Here is a 20,208-nt window from a genome sequence, read left to right as displayed (position 1 = left end):
AGGGGAGGGCAAGTGGGGCAATTTGCCCCAGGCCCAGGGTCCTGCAGGTGCCCCCACAAGAATATACTATTCTATAGGATTGCAACTTTTATTTTAATGGAAGGGGCCCCCAAAATTGCTTTGCCCCAGGTTTCCTGAATCCTCTGGGTGGCCCTGCTCCCTAGAACCAGCAGGACCAAGGGAATGGAGAGATGTATGGAACACACATGGATGGCAGCTTTGCCCAACCCATAAGGAAAAAAACAAAATATCAAGGTAGTCCACAAAAATTCTCCAGCCATCCAAGAAGACAGACAATCCTTCTTGGAGATGCAATTTTTATGGAACATTGGTCCACCTTCTGTGGGGAAAGGGAGGTTTATATTTTGGATAGCCGCTACCTCAGGAGAAGGGGGACCAATCTCCTAGGGGACAGGCTGGCTACAGTAGCAAGGAAGGAATTAAACTGGTAACCAAAGGGGAGGGTAAACAGAGGGCAGATGAGCACAAAAATCAAGATGTTGAGAACAAAATTAATCAAGGAGCAAAAGGATATGAAGAGAAATTCTTGAATGGCCTGTAAACCAATGCTAGGAGCCTGGGTAGCAAACAAGAGGAATTGGAATTGCTCATTTATAAACATAAATTCAATCTAGTTGGCATTACTGGTGGGATGATTCACACAACTGGAATGTTAAAAAGCCAATGGATATAACCTCCTTGGGAAGGGTCAAGGGGGCAAACAGGGTGGGGAAGGGGCACTTTATGTCCAAAATGGCATTTCCTGTTTCTGAATCACTGATAACCTGGAAGAAAATGATCCTGAACCCTTAAAGATCAATGTTCTAACAGATAAAGCACAAGATGAGGTAGTAGGTGGTGGTTGCTACAGAGCACCAGATCACACTGAGGAACAGGATGTCTGACTCATTACAAATCTATCCATAATGTGCAAAGAAAAAAACTGCATGATCAGAGGGATTCCAATTTGAGTCTCATGCTATCAGTACTAAAGCATCTTTGGAATTTCTAAACATAATGACAATTTCCTAACTCAAAGAGTGTTGCAGCTAACACTGGGGAATTCTATATTAGACCTTGTCTTAAGATGAAGGGAAACTGATCAAAGAACTTAAAAATAATGGTAGCTTAGGTACAAGTGATCACATTCATAATGTGCAAGGAAAGGAAAGTCCAGACCAGTACAGTATATATACACACAGTGCTTTGATAAGGCCAGTTTCATAAAGTTGAAAACAATTATAAGCCAAATCAGGAAGAATTTAATCAGAAAAATGTGAATGACATTTGGGAATCATTTTACATCTTACTAAAAAGGCACAAATTGAGGAAGGATTTTTAACCAGCACAACCATCTACCTGGTTAAAAAGACAAGCAAAGGCAGCTGTATATTTTATATATCACACATGCATAAGGAATAGGAAACTGATAGTAATGAACATAAATCAGAGTTAGGAACTGTAGAAAAATGATAAGGGAAACCAAGAGACACAAGGAAAACTATGTCCAGCGGAGTTAAGGACAACAACAACAACAACGAGATTTATTTAAGCTATACAAGAAACTAAAAAAATATTGACAATGGTATTGGCTTATTATTTGGTGTAAATAGAATTACCAATAATAATGCACAAAAGGCAGAAGTGTTCACTGAGTATTTCTGTTCTGTGTTTGGGAGAACATAAGAAAGGCCATACTGGCTCAGACAAAAGGTCTGTCTAGTGCAGTATCCCATCTTCTGAGAGTAGCCAATGTCATGTGCCCCAGAGGGAATGAACAGAACAGGTAATCAAGTGATCCATCTCATGTCACACATTCCCAGCTTCTGGCAAACAGAGGCTACGGACAACATTCCTGCCCATCCTGGCTAATAGTCATAGATACAGTCTCATCATATAGTGATAACACTCTTTCCATTCCACTAGTGTCAGTACAAAATATTAAACAGAAGCAACTTGTCACGGAGTCCCCGGGCGATGCTCTGGAACTGCTCCCCACAAAGCCAGTCAGGACTTTGGGGAGCCTCCCCTCCCTTGGAGCAGACTTGTTCAGGGCAAGAAGCTCACACGTCTTCACCTCCTGGGTCTCTCCTTGGAGCATTCAGCGTCCTCTGCCCCTCCGTGCGCTTCCCACAGCGAGCCAGCCCCAGAGGGGTCCTGGGGAAGCCACAGGGTCCTGCATCCCCACTTTGCAGTCAGACGTGACTCTCAGCAAGCCAGTAAAACAGAGGTTTATTCGATGACAGGAACAGGGTCTAAAACAGAGCTTGTAGATACAGCGAACCGGACCCCTCGGCCGGGTCCATTCTGGGGGGCAGTGAGCCAGACCCCCCACATCTGCACTTCACTCCTCGACCCCAGCCAGCTCCCGACTAACAACCCCCTCCAGCCCCTCCTCTCTGCTCTGTTCCTTTCCCAGGCCACGAGGTCACCTGATCCCTTTGTCTCCAACACCTTCAGCTGGCACCTTTGCAGAGGAGGGGCCCAGGCCATCAGTTGCTAGCAGACAGAGTGCCAGGCATTTAGGTGCACTGGCCCTTTGCTCTGCCAGATACTTAAGAACTGCCATGGGGACACTGAGGCACCAACACAGTATTCAGAGAAAACATTAAGAACATTCCCAGTTCATCACACAACTAAACTCAGACATTTTTAAAATCAGCAGGTCTAAATAGCCTGCATCCAAGAGTTTTAAAAGAGCTGGTTGAGAAGCTTGCTGAATCACAGGGGTCCCTTCTATCCTTGGAGTCTTCGAATCTGCACATGTAGTTCAGATAATGACAAGCCCAGTCCTTATTTGAACATTTACCACACTATGCTGCAAGAATTGCAGATTACAATTATGTTACTTCGGCGTCTGGACCATTACTATAGAATCCTGCAGAAACACAGCGCGCATCTGTATTAAGCATAAGTCTCCATATCCCTTCTTTCAAAATTTACATATACCAGCTCCATGTCCCTACTGAAAAGCCTTTCTTGGTATTATTTTAAAATAAAAGTCTGGGCCTCCTACATAGAGGAAGAGGCTGCTGATTTATGATTGTGTATTCCTTCTGCAGTTCTTCCTTCTGCTGTTTGTTACCCAGGGTTTTCAGAACCCAAAGCCTTGGTAACTTAACTGTTTTCCTCCAGGCAGTGTCAGGAATAAACCACTGGGGCACAGCTCATCCATCTGATATATAATTGATACAAACCAGAGTGCGCACACACACACACACACACACACACACACACACTGTTGCTGTAGATTTACAGCATTTCAAAACATTTATATTGACCTAAAGTTAAGAGGTAGTTACAAGGGATCAGTGGCCAGCTTTCAGCAGGCCCTGCCCTCCATCTGGCTGCTGGGGAATGTAGCTGTCAGATCTTTGCCCAAAGAAAGCTTCCTCAGACTGCTCCAAAGCAAATTCTTTTGCTTAACATTTTATAGAGAACTTCAAACAAAGCACATAACCAATAGTGACTCTGAACAGGTCACTGTAGGAATCCCAGTGGGTCACCAATTCTCTATTTTCAGCAAAACTATTCATTATCTTAGTAAAACATTTCTTGTCATCACAAGAAAACGTACATGGCAATAGTGTCAGAGGTACTTGAGATCAAGGCTGGCCGTCCCCCCAACGTCCCTTCTATTCTCATAGTACAGTCGCTTCTTATCCCATCCTCCCATTCTGATAGCAAACTTGCCACTAGGGAGACTTTTCTCTCAGGGCCTAAGCTTTTCCTAGCTATGTGATGTTTGAGTTTCAGCTGGCAGTGGCTGAACACACAAAACTGCTGACTGCAGTACTGTCAAATTCTGGGGTAACAGTTTATCTGCAGGCTTAGGCGTCAGATAGTTTTATAATATGTTCCTAAACCACTTGTTTACTCTTTTTCACTGCTGCACTTTCCTATTCACTAGGAGCTAGCTGCAGTGCTAACACACTCTTTGCCAGCAGACACACAACTCTGGCCGGCAATCCAGTATTGGCTCATCCAAAGCTGGGCAAATCAGGCTAACAGTGAATCGCAACCATGAAATCTAACGTGCTGAATACCCTTAGCACTGCCTCAGACCAAAAATTCTGTATATAAAAATATCCAGCCTACCTAAGAATCACAGAGGAGCACTCGGAGCTGCTGAGAGGTGAGCTAATGCAGAGAGTAGGATCACGGAGGCAGGGTTTCCTTCCTCACTGAATCCTGATGGTGGGGCCTCTATGTATACTGGAAATAAAGGAGAGAGGAGAAACAAAGCTGGTTGTATTAGCAGTGACACTACATGGAGGAAAAGGGGAGGGAGGCTGGTACATTGAGGATAACATTTTGAAGAGTGCCTATGCGCCTACATCTTCACTGACATACAATGGGGTTTAGGTGCTTATGAAAATATTGTCTTAGAGCCAAATTCTGCCCTCTTCTCCACTAGAAGCGATACCCCATTCCCACAGCATAACAAGGTGCAGCTCAGAATGTAGCCGCTGGTTCATGTGAGATGTTAGGGAATCTGTCACAGCTCCCAGTTAGGGAACAAATCCAATTTAGAAAAGCTTCTCTGTTCAGGGAAGCACTTAACTACATGCTTTCCTGGCTCAGGACTTGCTTTACCTCAAGTTTTAGAGACTTGTGCTATCAGAGAAGGGGTCCCTGGGCTCAGTCCCTACTGGATAGTCATTCCACACTCATGGGAAATGAGACATTAGGTCCCAAAGCTACAAGGACCAAATTCTACCCTGATGTGCAACCTCACTGAATTCCAATTTGGGTCTATTCCAGATAGAAGCAGCGAGTGAGACCTAGTCAGTCTGGAATTTCCAGCAGTTTTATTCTTTGTCTAGGTTCTGATTTCTAAGCATATTTTAGAAAATGGTCCCAAAAGGGGCCAAGGTGATAGCCATTCAGATGATAGCTCCAATCATCCATGTGCGAGCACAGGTGATAGCATCTCCACATGGTTCTCCACACTACCCCACAAAAGCTCTTCCTACCACACGTCTGGGTTAGAGCACAATTCAGTCATCCTGGCCTGTCAGAGAATTCTGCTTAGCTCCAATTGTGATGTAAAAGCAGCAAAGTGTCCTGTGGCACCTTATAGACTAACAGACGTTTTGGAGCATGAGCTTTCGTGGGTGAATACCCACTTTGTCAGATGCATGTAGTGGAAATTTCCAGGGGCAGGTATATATATGCAGAGAAGCTAGCCTGCATATATATACCTGCCCCTGGAAATTTCCACTACATGTATCTGACAAAGTGGGTATTCACCCACGATAGCTCATGCTCCAAAACGTCTGTTAGTCTATAAGGTGCCACAGGACACTTTGCTGCTTTTACAGATCCAGACTAACACGGCTGCCCCTCTGGTACTCCAATTGTGATGGTGGTTTTCATGCTGCAGGCCCGGCACAACAGAAAATTGCTCTAGTGGCGTGGATGGAGGATCTTCTGTCAATGGATAGAAGACAGACAAATATTCTTATCTTTTTAGACCTCTTTTCAGCATCTGACACTGCTGACCATGAGATACTGCTGTCTTGCCTGAAAGGTGGCAGGGGCCTGGGTTATGTGCTAAAATGGTTGGAGTCCTTCCTGGAGGGATGCACCCAAATGAAATGGGAAGGCAAACTCCACCTCCACCACTAGATCCCTCACTTGCCAAGTTCCACAAGGAGCAATTCTCTCGCCTGTCCTGGTCAGGTGGCCTGGACTCAAGTGCCAGTAATACGCAGACAACTACCAATCCTTCACCACATGCGAACACACCACTACCACCAAGATGGCCCAGTGTTTGGTGGAGATTAGCTCATGGATGAAGAACAGCTACCTGAAGCTAACCCCAATATAGAGGTAGTACCTGTGGGCAAAGGATGGTATTCTGAATAGTTTGCAACCATAGTGCAGTCCTCTTTGGTTGAAGGAACACACCCAGACTTGGTCAAAACAGTCTATATCTAGGACTACTATTGGATTTCTCACCAATTCTGAATTCTCATGTAGAAAGCAACACTGATGGACACTGTTATCATCTCCACTTGGCTAGGAAACTCCTTCCCATCCTGGTGGATGAAGACCTTGCCTCAGTAACACCTGACTTCATTACTTCCTGCCTGGACAATAGCAATACAGTATCCCTGGGCAGGAAACAGCTTTGGGAAACTCCAACTAGCACAGACCACTGCAGCATGTCTCCTCAGCCACACAAGGTACCTCAAACACATCAGACCTGACCTCCATACTGGCTTCCCACAGAATTTTGGATCAAGTAGAGTAGAGAGGCCATGACATGAAGACCACCACTAACAGTTCACAAGCTAGAAAAAGATATTTGTAAAAGAGCAAACGTGCAGAGAGAAAAAGGCGAGTGGAATAAGCTATTAGACTAGACTTGTTAAAGCTAATTTGTTTTCGTTTTCAGTCCAAGAGATGAGGAGGAAGAGAGAAGAGACAAGACATGTAAGTGCCATCCCCTCCTGAGGGAGTTTAATCAATGAGTGAAGGCTTAAGGCGGGTCTGTACTGCAGTGGTGGGTTGTGACTGCAATTCATGCTGACATACAAGTTACCTGCAATCACACCAGGAACCCTGGGTACTCTCTCAGGCAGCTAGCCTGCACTGAAGCCCATGCTGCTTTCGCTTCATGTCTACCAGTACCAAAGCTAGCTTGGGTGGGTGTGTAGCATACCAGGGAACAATCCAGATTAACGAATAGCTGTGTGACCCCTGCCTGCAATGTCAGGTGGCTTGTGATGCCTTGCTGAAGTAGCTCCTACCTGGGCAGCTCACAGTCAGCATTCTAGCATGCAGACGAGAAAAGAGAAACTGCTGCCTGCCAGCCACACTCGGGTTACACACTAGCTGTAACCAGCCTGGGTTATATTGCAAGGTGACCCCAGCACACCCCCAGGAACGTTCTTCCAGTACTGCCCAGTCCTCTCCTGGGGAATTCTTTCTTTAATAGAAATAATATGCACATCACTTGCCACCCCAAATGGAGTTTCCCCGGACCATACAGTGTAAACACACTAGATTAGCTTAAACAATAAAAACAATCTACAAAGAGATTTTCAGTGAGTACAAGTAATGGAGCATAAAAGTCAGAAATGGCTACAAGAAAAATGTTAAGGCTACTGGTGTCTAACTTCTTAAACTCCGTTAAATGCAAAGCAAAGGTCTCTCATCCCATGCTTTCAGCAGCGTTACAGACCAAACTTCTTAGGTCAGGCCCCCTCCCCCAGTCCAATGGCTGAATCCTTTGTCCTTCAGCTCCAATGAATCAGGGGGCAGCAAGAGTTCTTTTGGGGTATGTCTGTCCCTCCTTTTTATAGTATCATTCCCCTTCCTGAAACATTTCCAGCTAGGTACCAGGAGACAAGAAGTGTATGTGGAAAAGTGTTCCCTGCTGCTTTTTCCTCACCTGTTCGAGCTTCCTTGGTTTCCCTTCCTGCTTGATGATTCTGTTTACTGCTTCAATGCAAATTAAGCAGAGCACATACTCTTGTTTCAGACAAACCTGTTTGCCAATCTCAGTATGGAACAGGTGTTAACACCACCATGCATGGGACTCTTATAATTTCACAGACATGTTGCCACAAATTTGATCTAGACAGTACTGACCAGCAAAGGAGGAGTTTTCAAATGGTACCTTGCAAGGCCTATGTTGTAAAAAGATTTATACGGTAGTGTGCAGGGTGTGAATGCAGGGGTACATTATGTCACAGTATGTCTATGCAAGTGGGAATCACACCCTATGTTTATATAGACACCCCTCGTATTCTGAATTGTGAGTACTTCCACATGCATATGAACGGGGACAATTGCAGTTCTATTTCCAAACCACATACTTACTCCCCGTGTCCAGAAAGGGCAGCTCCAAAGATACCGACTGTTATTGCTAATCCTGTGATAGTGCTTCTTGAGGGGTAAGTAACCCTCTTCATTAGCATAAATCAGAGTCAGTCACTTGAGTGGCCCTAAGTCAATGAAAAAGAAAAAAGCCTACCACTCAGTTCACTTCTTTATCTTGCCCAGCATCAGCATCAGACAGACAGGCTCATAATTACTCAAGTAATCCCATTAACTCTTCTTAAATATTGGCACAACATTAACTTACTTCCAGTCGTCTGGAACTTCCCCAGTGCTCCCAGACCGATTGAGGATCCAGCAATGCTCTTCACCCAGCTGTTGGATACACGTTATCCGGACTTGCTGATTTTAAAATGTCCAACTTTAGTAGCTGCTGTTTAACATCCTCCTGAAACACTATTAGAATAGAAAAAGTGTTGTTCTCATCATCCTCATTGTGTGATAGGACATAATTTCTATTCAGTTTCTTACACCATGTCCGTCACTATGGTATCTGGCCCAAAAGCTCTGTACAGCCACTCTTGGTTTGTAAATAAGGAGTGGTTTTATTCCCTTCTCCCCACCTCCTTGGCTATTTACATTTTAAGCTGTTTCGTTACAGTCTGTCTTACTATGTGTTCGTACCTAACGCAGAGGGGCCCTGATCTCAGTCGGGAACTCAAGATGCTACGGTCATAGAAATCATAAGAATTTGGGGCTGACCTCTTTCACACAGCAAAAGGACCTGAAATTTTAGTGAATCCAGGCTCCAGTTAGTCTGAATTCAGCTCCATCTGCTTTTAAAATTTAGTGCTGTGTTTTGTGCTGTCCTTTACCTAGATTTGTTATGTATTAAAGCTACTTTGCTATTGCCATATCTAGTATGCAGTGCAGCTCTCTGTAGATGAAAGAGGCCTTTATGGCATACAGGAGAATGCAGGTGGAAAGACAGTGTCCCCCACTCTGTCCTTCCCCTCTCATCCCTCCTCCAGGTATAATTTCAATGACTTTTCAACAGCCACTTGCTTTACATGCCGATGACTTCAGTGATTCCTGAATACCGGCATGGGCGCTTTCCCTCCAACAGAGGCTCAGTGCTATATTCACGCTGCCTTCTCATGGCTGGATGGCAAATAGTCCTATAATGTACATGTGATATAGTTTAAAAGCAGGGTGGCTCTCAGCTTCCCAAGCAGCAGCATGGATTCCCTCCCAATCTCTGGATCGAGAGTGTTCCATCAGATGAAAAATGTGATCAGAAGTTGACACGGTACCTTGATTATTACTATTCCTCCTCTATGAATCCATTACCTGGGATGTGGCAAACATGCTGCATTTCACAGCCGCCATGGCATTTCACACGTTATGGTGTCATAAACAGATAGTTAAGGGTTAATGTCTCTTTTACCTGTAAAGGGTTAACAAACAGTAAACCTGAAACACCTGACCAGAGGACCAATTAGGAGACAAAATACTTTCAAATCTCGGTGGAGGGAAGCCTTTGTTTGTGTTTTTTGGGTTTTGCTTTGTTCTCTCTGGGTCCTGAAAGGGACTAGATGTGCAACCAGGTTCTTGCCAATCTCCCTGCTACAGTCTCTTATATATTCAGAATAGTGCATATTAAGTAGAAAAGGCGGATATAGTCTTTTGATTGTTTTCTGTATTTGCAAATGTGTATTTTGCTGGAAGTATTTTAAATTGTATTTTGGTGGGAGGAGGCTTCTCTCTAGTGTCTATAAGCTGACAGACCCTGTAACTTTTACCATCTAAATTACAGAGACAACTTTTACTTTTTTCTTTCTTTTTATTAAAAGTTCTGCTTTTTAAAGACCTGTTTGATTTTTTCACCTTGTTGAGGCTCAAGCGAATTGAATCTGTACTTACCAGGGAATTGGTGGGAGGCAGGGAGAGAGAAGGGAGGGGGGGAAAGGTGGAATCCCTTTGTTTTAGATTCACAGAGCTTGAATCTGTCTATCTCTCCAGGAGCTCAGGGAGGGAAAGCCTGGGAGGGAGAGGAAAGGGGGAGAAAAAACCTGATTTCTCTGTGTTGTGATTCAAGGAATTTGAATCACGGTGATCTCCTAGTGTACCCAGGGCAGGAAAGATCTGGGAGAAAGAAAGGAGGGAGAAGAGAAATGGGTTATTCCCCTTTGTTGTGAGACTCAAGGAATTTGGGTCTTGGGGTCCCCAGGGAAGGTTTTTGGGGGGACCAGAGTGCCCCAAAACACTATATTTTTGGGTGGTGGCAGCTTATCAGATCTAAGCTGGTAATTAAGCTTAGAGGAATTCATGCTGGTACCCCATCGTTTGGACTCTAAGGTTCAGATTGGGGAATTATACTATGACATATGGCCCACACGAATAATCCATTAAACTGACATTGTTGGGTTGAAGTGGGTTCTGCTGTGTGTACTGAAAGCTTTTACCTCCTAGATATGACAGGTAGCAAGCCAGCAGTCATTTCTGTTTGGCTTGTAGGAGACACACCCAGATGGTCTCAGTTAATGCGCCTAACCTGGGTGGGGGCACATCTTGCCAGCATCAGTGTCTGTCAAACAGCTCATTTACAAGCTGAAACAAATACAGACTCTCAGATGGAGCTAGTGCATCAGTAATGCTGAGGACATGAAAAACGGGAATTCAAACTGAACAGGAGTGCACTGTCCCACACACTCAGCATCTGCTGGGATCCTTCACAGTCATTAACACATGTGCTGTGATAGCACCCAGAAGTCCCAGCTGAAGTCAGGGCCCCATTGTGCCAAGCGCTGCACAGACCCGGACAAAGTCACTGCCTCTTCCCCCCGCCCCCCCCCGAGCAGGCACTAAAAACAGATCAGGCAGAGAAACAAAGTGCTATTAACTTCATTTCACAGAAAGGGAACTAAGGGGCTTCGGCATTAAATGACTTACCAAAGATCACATAGGGAGTCTGTGGCAGAGCAATAAATAGGTCCCTGGAGTCCTAGTCCAGTGCCTCACCTGCCACACCAGCCTTCTTCTAAAGGACTTGAAAGAGATACAGGATGGCTACTAAGCACAGGAAAAAAAGGGGGGGGCAATGTGGATCTCATTTCCAGGGGGGCTACCAGCTGAGCTTCCTAAGAGAGCTTACAGAGAGTAAGTTTTTGGCTTGTCTACATGGGGGAGAAGCCCACTCTAGCTGGTGTACACTAGCTACTCCCCACTAGCACCCTGTGTGGATGCTCTGAACACACTACACACGCCTTTGTGAATACTAGCCTGGGAAGTTAAACCACCTGAGGGTATTCTCCCTGTGCAGCAAGAGCACCCCCATGGGATGTGACTGTGGTCACTAAGGGGCTATACTGAGAATGCTCAATCAGGGCAAATGACACGGAACAGGGCAGATGATCCCCAGAACTGGTGGTTTATTCTATAATTAGATTTCACCAAGCCAGTAACCAAACAGCTTCTGTAGTGCCTCACTGGTCACCAAGATGACAAACATACAGTTCCCTTCAAGCAAGCCAGCCCTTGGCTCCCACCAGACAGCCAAGTCTCAGATAGTGAGGGTTACTAAAAACCTTATTCACCATACATAAGGTTCTACCAATTGTAAGAGATCGGACACGTTACCTGCCGGTTCAATGAATATCCCACTCAAATTCATGATTACAGCCAATCCTTATTAACTAAATCTAGGATTTATTAATAAAAAAGGAAGAGAAAGTTGCTATGGTTAGTGATCATTATACATACAGATATGAATAAAGTTCTTAAGTCAGTTTCATGGCAGAGAGAAGGCTGTGGATTTGTAAAAATCCTTCTGGAATCAATTTAAAAGGATACAGTCCAATAGGCAGCCCATGCGTAGACTTTGTTCCAATTTTAACACGGAGTAGCTAGGGAGCTTCCAATTCACTCCCTAGCAGCTAGCTTACTGTCCCCTAACATCTCTGTTTAGACAATCCCTTTGACTCATGCGATAAAAGTTGTAGCCACAGAAGAGGAGCAGTCACTGGAAGTACTTTGCTGCAGTTGAAGAATCCTTTTCTGGCCATTTTCACAACATACATCAAGACGTAGTCAGACCAAGGGCTAGTCCAAGCTATCAGAATGAATTTGATGGTTAGGGCACCAGCTACCAAGTCACTAACACAGGTCTAACTACACTATAAAGGAGAGGTTGTAGTGACAGTCAGAGAATACCTCTGCTAATGCCCACGTCAGACCACTAAGCATGCCTCAGGTTCCAGAATCCTGAGCAAAGTCAGGCTGAGCAGAGTCTTCGTGATAGTAAAAATAGTAATATTAATAGCTGCACCTTCTCTGCAACTAACCCCATCTCCTCATCCTTCATTATATACAGCTCTTAACAAACTGGGCAAGATTTTGATTGGCTACAAAACATTTATACCTTCCAAAATACCTTCCCTTCTCTCAGTCAGATTGTCCTCAGAGCCACTCTCCTAACAGCTGGACCCACCCTACTTCTACCAGTACACAGACATGGTGCACACTACTGGAAAATCCAGAGCCAAGGGCCATCAAGGACAGTGGTCCTTAAACTGTGGGGCACAGGGAGGAACACCCAGGGGGGCACAGCAGGGCTCAGACCTGCCCCAACAGGGGACACGGAAGGAGTACCACCCAGTCCCGCTTTGCCCCCAGCTCCAGCCTGGCCCTAGCTGCTAACACATTCCATTACAGGTAAGAGGGGGTATGAGCAGAAAAGTTTGGGCACCATTAGTCTAGGAGATTCTGCTCCCGGCAACTTGGGTTTCACAGAGCAGGAGTGAAATAGCCACACACTGGAACAGGAAGATCTGTCTTTATGCTGATCTACAGAGGAAATTAAGTATCAGGGTTACAAATAAAACTCACAATGCAGTAGGCAAGAAAATCAATACTGATAACTATATGCTGGCAGAAAGTCTCTCCAGCCTAAAATGTTCACCACAGTTGACAGGCAATGCAGACATTCTAGGCTCTGATGTAGCTCGTGGTATTGATTATGATAAAATCTGAAATGCTTGGTAATGTCTAGAATGTGTCTCAGCAACTTTAGCAACCAAACAAAGCAACTTTTGGATTTAACTATTGGGTTTATGGGTCAGCTACTAAAGTCTGATGGAACATATGCATTGTAACAGGTCTCATGCTATGGCTATATTTTATGAACAGTCTTCCCTGCTTGTAACATCTCCATCATGCACAACACAGATTTGAGTAATGCACATTATACATTTTTAATCAACCTAGGAAGAGGGAGACGTGACAGTCTCAGTTGTCAAAAGAGGCGAGTGATTTGTTGTGCCCAAGTGAGATCGCTTAAGAGGAGTCTGATTTTCAGAGATTGTTGAGCATCATTCAGGTACCTTTAAGACGTCTCAAGCTGGGTACCCAAAAACAGACTGGTCACTTTTGGAAAAGTGAGAGACTTGCTTAGTAAGTTATTAAAACAAGCACAGGATAAGGAGTCTACAACATTTTTCAAGACAAGGAGAGCCACCCTGCAGCTCCCAACAAGGGAACTGGAGGAAGCAGATAGCAAACTCTTTATCTCTTCTCTGCTTTGGGCAGGTGGGCAGAGAATGCAGAATTTTACTGGTTGCTAGACTGACTGATTCGTGATCACCAATTCAGGCCAGGTCGGTGTCACAGAGGCAGAGTTCTGTTGAATGCGTCAATACGAGCCTCACCTTGCTTTGCTAATTGCTGATTTTGCTACAATCCTCTGTAGAATCCTCATCTGTCTGGATTTGTTTTCCATATCACAAGTTTATCTCCTCTTGAATTTTTCTCCAGAATTTGCTTTAATTACATTTCCTGTGGATTTCTCATCTTAACATTTCCCTTATGACATTTTTCATCCTTGAGACATCAAATATGAATAACCTTTCATTGTTTCTTCTAAAGCAAGTCAAATTAAATCCAGGTAACATTTATTTCAGATGTGTCCTCATTTTTGTTTTAAAGCTTCTGTTAAAAGCCCAAGGTTGTACCTTGCAGAATATATATTCCCATAGGATTGTTTGGTTGTGCCTGTATTTCAACAAAGTAATGCTGTGTCTATTCAATCTCATTCCTCTTTAAAAGTGTTTCTGACTGGTTGTAATATTAAATTTTTCAATAGATTTTGACCTAAATAAATCTGTGAAAGCTGCATGGATCTCTTGTGACTGCAGCTTTCCTCCTGAGAAATAAAAGGACTCTCCTCTCATTGTAATGGCAAATCAGACTAAAGTGACTCAGGTTTAAGGTTCACAGGCAGTGACACATACACAACAAGTCATTGAATTCTATCTTAGCACATTTTTCTAAATTATAATCCCCTGTATAACCTCTGCTCTACTGACCAGTCCATTTCAAAATGGCTTCCAAAACACTGGTCTTAAAAACATATCTACACCCACTGGTAAAGCATTACAGAGCGGAGTCCTCCACCTTCACCCTGCCTAGTACTTGACTGAGTAATTCTACTGAATTGCATTTTAAAACTACGTTCCCTGGATGTAATGGCTCTTCCTTTGGGAGAAGCTAAAAGGACAAGCAGTGATGACGAGTGCTGCTGCCTGAGCTCAAGCACATACTAAGGTGCTCCATTCACAAGGAGGTACCAGAAGCAATGCAGAAACTAGTTTCTGGCCCCATTTTAATCGCCCATGCAGTCTGGGAAGGAAGAGAGCCGAGTTTACTCACCTCGTGACTCTTTCCAACCTTGTAGCAGTAATGGATATTGGTTTTCACACAACCCAATACCTGCAAGTTCTAGACTCCTTAACTGACAAAGGGCAAACCAGGGCGAGGAACAATCCCCCCTCCCAGGCCATCACAGACAGGAGACAGGCCCTCAGGAAAGCAAATACAAAGGGGCTTGGCTCTTCCCTTGTGGGCTGCTACCTATGGATCCCAGCACACACCCAGTCCCGCCCAAGATCCTACCTTCTGCCCAGCTCCAAGTCTGTGAGCCATGATCAGAGCACAGGCTTGAGGAGGGGATGCCGAGAGAGACGTGAGAAGTGGCCTTAGTCAGCAGGTGTGAGCATGCTGCCTCTCCAGGGCTCAGCAGCTGCAGGGCAAGCCAAGGTCGGATTGCCAGAATCCGACAGCAGCACCTTGCAGCAGGCAGAGAAGCGCATGGAAGTGACTTTCCAGGCAGAAGCATTCTCATGTAGTGCTAGCAAGTGGGCCTGTGACCGAACCAGTAGCGCTTAGGAGGGGTTAGCTGAAGTGCCAGGCAGGCTGGAACTGAAAGCAAGAGAGGAGAACAACTATTAGAAGTAAGAGCATTGATCTGAAGTGACTAGTACTGAACAAAGAGCCAAATCCCGCTCACATTACTCATATGAGTAATCTGATTGGCTTCCCCACTACAGCTTAACTGAGCGAGGTGAGTAGGATTTCAGTCTGACTGTGTAACTATTGGTGGTTTAATTAATTGAGTATCATTTCACAGTGCTTTTCGCAAGGCCTTTCATAAAAGGTTCCCCCAGGTAATTTTAAAATCTGTCTCGTAATTAGTGTTTAGTTACAAACTTGAAATAAAAGTGGCTCTTTTTTGTCTGCCAACACAGGTTTTCAGCTCAGCAGCTAAAAAACAGTTCATGTGTGTTAAAGCAGCAAGTCTAGTGTCAGTTATAATAACTTACGGAAATCCTGTCATCAGCTCCTTTTGTGAAAGTGAATTTAATTTATTACTAATCCGGTATTCACCACCTCATGCTCAGAGCTACATTTGTACCAGCTTCTGACAAGGGCAGCCTTCCTTTTAAGGCGGAGGATTATATCTAGATTACTATTAACTCTGATATGCAAAGTTGTTCCTTTTTTCATTAACTATGGCCAATACTTTAAACCCAACAACCAGAAACACATAGAGAAGTGTTCTCTTCAAACCAAGGATGAATGGATGAAAAATGACCCAACCATTTTTGACAGATTAGCCTCTCCCACCGTCTCACTCCAGTATATGAAACCTTTTTAATTATACCAATGGCACGAAGCCAGGAAGGAAGACACATGATCATTTCCAGTATGCTATCACTTATTAGAAGAAAGCTGCTTAAAATAGTACTCCCGAAGTAAAAGATCGATAACTCCTAGGGGAGAATTTGATACATTTCACCTGATGAGTAAACTCTCTTCTAAAAAGATAACTGCACCAGGCTCACCAAATTCACACATGCTTAAAGGGAGCTTAACATATGCCTGATCTGAGGCAGGAGTGCAGGAAAAGAAAATGCATATTTTAAAATCAATATTTAGTTTAAATATTTATCTCTCTTTTTCCCTTTTGCAGGGGCAGAATCCAACCTCACTCACACCATTTCTAACCCTGATTACAATCCCTCCCAGATTCAATAACACTATCCTAGAGCCTTAAAATATGGCTTCATCTGTCCTTTGGCATTCAGGGTCACGCTGCTTGTTTTCACTCCATTACTCTGATTTCTACTGACCGCTTCAGAGGAGAAGTGGGGGGTCTGGAGCAGAGTGCTCAGTGTCAGCAGTAGCGGTCTCTCTGCTGGACATAAATTTAAAAGGTGAACAGCAGGGAGTTTACAAGTCAAAGTTCTTCAGCTGGAAGTGACTTGTTTGCTTGAGTTCACAATTCTCCCAAATAGCTGCTGCAGCTCTAATGAAAGCATGTGGAGTCTACTAAGTCTATTTTTATTAAGACTGAGTTGCTAGGTCTTTATGAACCAGTCAAAAGGGTCACTTTAGTGCCCTGGAGGAGTGAAATCGACTCATCACCTACTCTGGGAAGGAAAATAAATGGGAAACAGCACAAAAACCCATCACCAACTATTCATGTTCCCCAGTGCCTTTGAGTAAATCGAAATATGAAGAATTGTTACAGCACAGAACTGCTTTACCACACATTGTACTGGAGAGTTTATCTAATTCATAGTCTCACACTCCGACTTCAGAAAGCCCTAATAGTTCCAAACCCTTCCAGCTGTAATGGGATTGCCTAACTTTCCCCTTTTCCTGAGAAAATATCATATTGCCTCTATATAAATCCATGGTATGCACGTATCTTGAATACTGCACCCAGACATGGTCATCCCATGCAGGGCTGGCTCTAGGTTCTTTGCCGCCCCAAGCTAAAAAAAATGTTGGCTGGCCCCCGTCCCAGCCCTGGGCTCCTTACTGCACCCCCATGCAGCTCCAGCCCTGGGCTCTCCCGATGCACCCACCCCCCTGCCACCCCAGCTCTGGGCTCCCCCCGCTATTGTCCCACCCACCCACATACCTCCTGCCGCCCTAGCCCTGGGCTCCTCCCCCCACCTGCACCCTCCTCCTGTCCCAGCCCTGAGTCACTGGTAACTCGCTCCCAGGGCGGGTCATTCAGCAGAAATTTTGGATGTGCACAGAGCACAGGCAGGATTGGTTCCCATATGGTTACAGAGCTGCAGTAAAGTGGAATAATTTTCAGCTTGTGTGATTGGAGGATCTCTGGATGCATATTATAAGACTGTCCTCAATAAATGAGGAAAAGTTGAGGTGCCTTTATTATTCTTTTGTTCCACTCTTTCTTTCTCTGGGGAATTTGCCAATGCAATATCACTGTCTTCCTTTTAAACATACAAACACAAAAAGGCAATGGCTGCTGAAAATAGCAATTCCAGTGCTGAAAACCACTGGGAAGCATTTCTTGCTCAATTTTATCCTACTTTTCCTACAGCAAGTTTCAGTGGATCAGTATATTTGATTTGGGAGAAATGAAGTACCAGCTGCCCAAACTGAGCTTGAGCACTCCTGAATTTTGAGGTGTTCAGATCTGGAAGGCAGGTGCTGTGTGTGTGTGTCGGGGTGCGGGGGGGGACTGTGGGCTCCGCGGGGGAGCATGGCAGCATGTATGCAGCAGCATGTCTGGCGCTGCGTGGAGCCAGACACGCTGGTCTGAGTGGCACGGTAAGGGGGCTGTGGGGTTGGAGAATGGGTAGGGAGTTCCAGGGGGGCAGTCAAGGTATAGGGAGCAGGGGGGTTTGGATGGGGCAGAGGTTTGGGGGGGCAGTCAGGGGCAGGGACAAGGGGGGGTTAGATGGGTCAGGGGTTGGGGGGGCAGTTGGGGACAGGCAGTGGTTGGATAGGCATGGGAGTCCCAGGGGTTTGTCAGGGGACAGGTAGGGGTTGGGGTCCTAGGGGGGAAGTTGGGAGGGTTGTCTCAGGAGGGAGCAGTTGAGGACAAGGAGAAGGGAGGCTTAGATAGGGGGTGAGGTTCCAAGGGGCAGTTAAGGGCAGGGGTCCCAGCAGGGGGCAATTAGGGGACAAGGACTAGTGGCACTTAGATAGGGGGTGGGGTCCTGGGGGGCAGTCAGAGGAAGGGGGGCAATCAGGGGATAAGGAGCAGGGGGGTTAGGTAGGGGGTGGGATCCTGGGGGGCAGTTAAGGGCAGGGGTCCCGGGAGGGGGCAATAAGAGGACAAGGACCGGTGGTGCTTAGATAGGGGGTGGGGTCCTGGGGGGCAGGTGGGCAGGGGTCCCGGGAGGGGGAAATCAGGGGATAAGGACCAGGGGGGGTAGCTAGGGGGTGGGATCCTGGGGGGCAGTTAGGGGCAGGGGTCCCGGGAGGGGGTGATCAGGGGACAGGGAGCGGGGGGGTTGGATGGGTTGGGGTTTCTGTGGGGACAGTCAGAAGGAGTGGATGGTGGCAGGGTGGGGCTACCCTCTCTCTCCAGGGAGTGTCCCATTTTTTGAATGTTAAACTATGGTCTCCCCCCCTTCACAGTGCAGCTCGCCATTCACAGCAGCTGCAGGATGAGGTCTCAGCTACCTCCCTCCCTCCCCCTTCCTTTCCTGTTGGTAGTGGCCAAGGGAATGCTGGGAAATGTAGTTCTTTCCCTGCTCCAGGCCTGGCCCTATAGGCCAGGAGCTAACCAAGGAACTACAGCTCCCAGAGCCCCCTGTTGATTCTCAGCTCCCATGCTGGATCCCTGCCGCCCCTGTAAATGGGTTGCCCCAAGCACGTGCTTGCTTTGCTGGTGTCTAGAGCCGCCCTGACCCCAGCTCAAAAGAGACATATTGGAAAGGGTTCAGAAAAGGGCAACAAAAATTATGAGGGGTCTGTGACAGTGTACCCCACAAGGCTTTATGGGGGGGTGCTCATAAATGTATGTCTGATGTAACTGGAATGGAGTTTTGCTACATATGCCATGTAACACATCTATGTAAAGGTTATGATCTACTGCTTATGTTCATCCTAGTTGGATGCAGGCACCATTTGTGTGTTCAGAGTTATGAACATTGGTTGTGTAATTGCTTGATTTCTAAGTAGCCTTAGTTAGAACATTTGGTCACTTCTTGGGAAAGGAATCTGCTCAATCAGGAAGCATTTAACAGACAAAAGAGCTTGGAAGACTCCAATCCACATAAGAAGTCTACCTGAGGACATTCAAGGTAGCATGTGGGTAATGGCTGCTCCCTGCAAGTCCTGACTCATACATGGGCAGGTGACTTGCCCATGTGATTCCAAATCTCCATGTTATGACTGGATTCTACACAGGGTGAGGAGGGGGTCTCCACCCACAAGAGAGAGTCTATTTAAATCCCTGGGAGACCCCTCCATGTCGTCTTCAGCTGGCTAAAGAAGGAGCCTCTCCACCCTCCCAGGATACTGAAAGGAAATGAACAGTGTGCAAAGGGTGTGAGTGATTGCTGCACTCAGGCTAAAAGGAGATTAGTCTGTAAAAGGGAGCATTCTGAAATTGGTGAGGAACTTATCTGTATTTAGTTTGATTAGACATAGATTTGCGCATTTTATTTTCTTGGTGACTTACTTTGTTCTGTCTGTTACTACTTGGAACCACTTGTTAAAGTGGAGGTGTCTTGGCATTTAGCCACCAATGCCATGAGGTGGTGTGCCTCAGTTTCCCCTTCTACACAGCAGCATGGGCCTGTTATGCTTTTGCTGCTTTTTACAGGTGTGGGCTGAAAAGTAACATGCTGGTGGGGCTGTCTCATCACCATCCCTAGCATGTACAACAGCTTCTTCCACAAATCAGGTATGTCCCATCTTTAAAGGGTTTACCACCAGTATGAATTCTTTTGTTTTATCCCATAGGTGAATTAGCAAAAGACACAAGGTTAACAGCAAGTCTACGGTGGACAGGCTTCGTTCTCTCAATTTGACTTGTTTAGCGTCTATTCCATTTTCCCATTTCTCTGTGCCCTCTGGTAGACACACTGATGCAGATTCTTCTGCCTCTTTGGGAAGGCTTTTAATTCAGGCATGTGGTTGGGTCTTTGGCCAGGAAGGGGTGTACTACAATCATGCCTGCCCTCAGCACCCTCCCTCTGGAATTTCTCTGGGCTGGACCCCACTCCCTTGTGAAGTTCCACCCATGCAGAGACTTCCCTGCTCCTGTCTTGGAGAGAAAGTTTTATCTCTTACAAGTGTAGCAAGAAC

The sequence above is a fragment of the Gopherus flavomarginatus genome, chromosome 5 (genome assembly GCF_025201925.1).
Source record: "Gopherus flavomarginatus isolate rGopFla2 chromosome 5, rGopFla2.mat.asm, whole genome shotgun sequence".
Lineage (NCBI taxonomy): Eukaryota > Metazoa > Chordata > Testudines > Testudinidae > Gopherus > Gopherus flavomarginatus.
Note: the sequence above shows the minus strand (reverse complement) of the source record.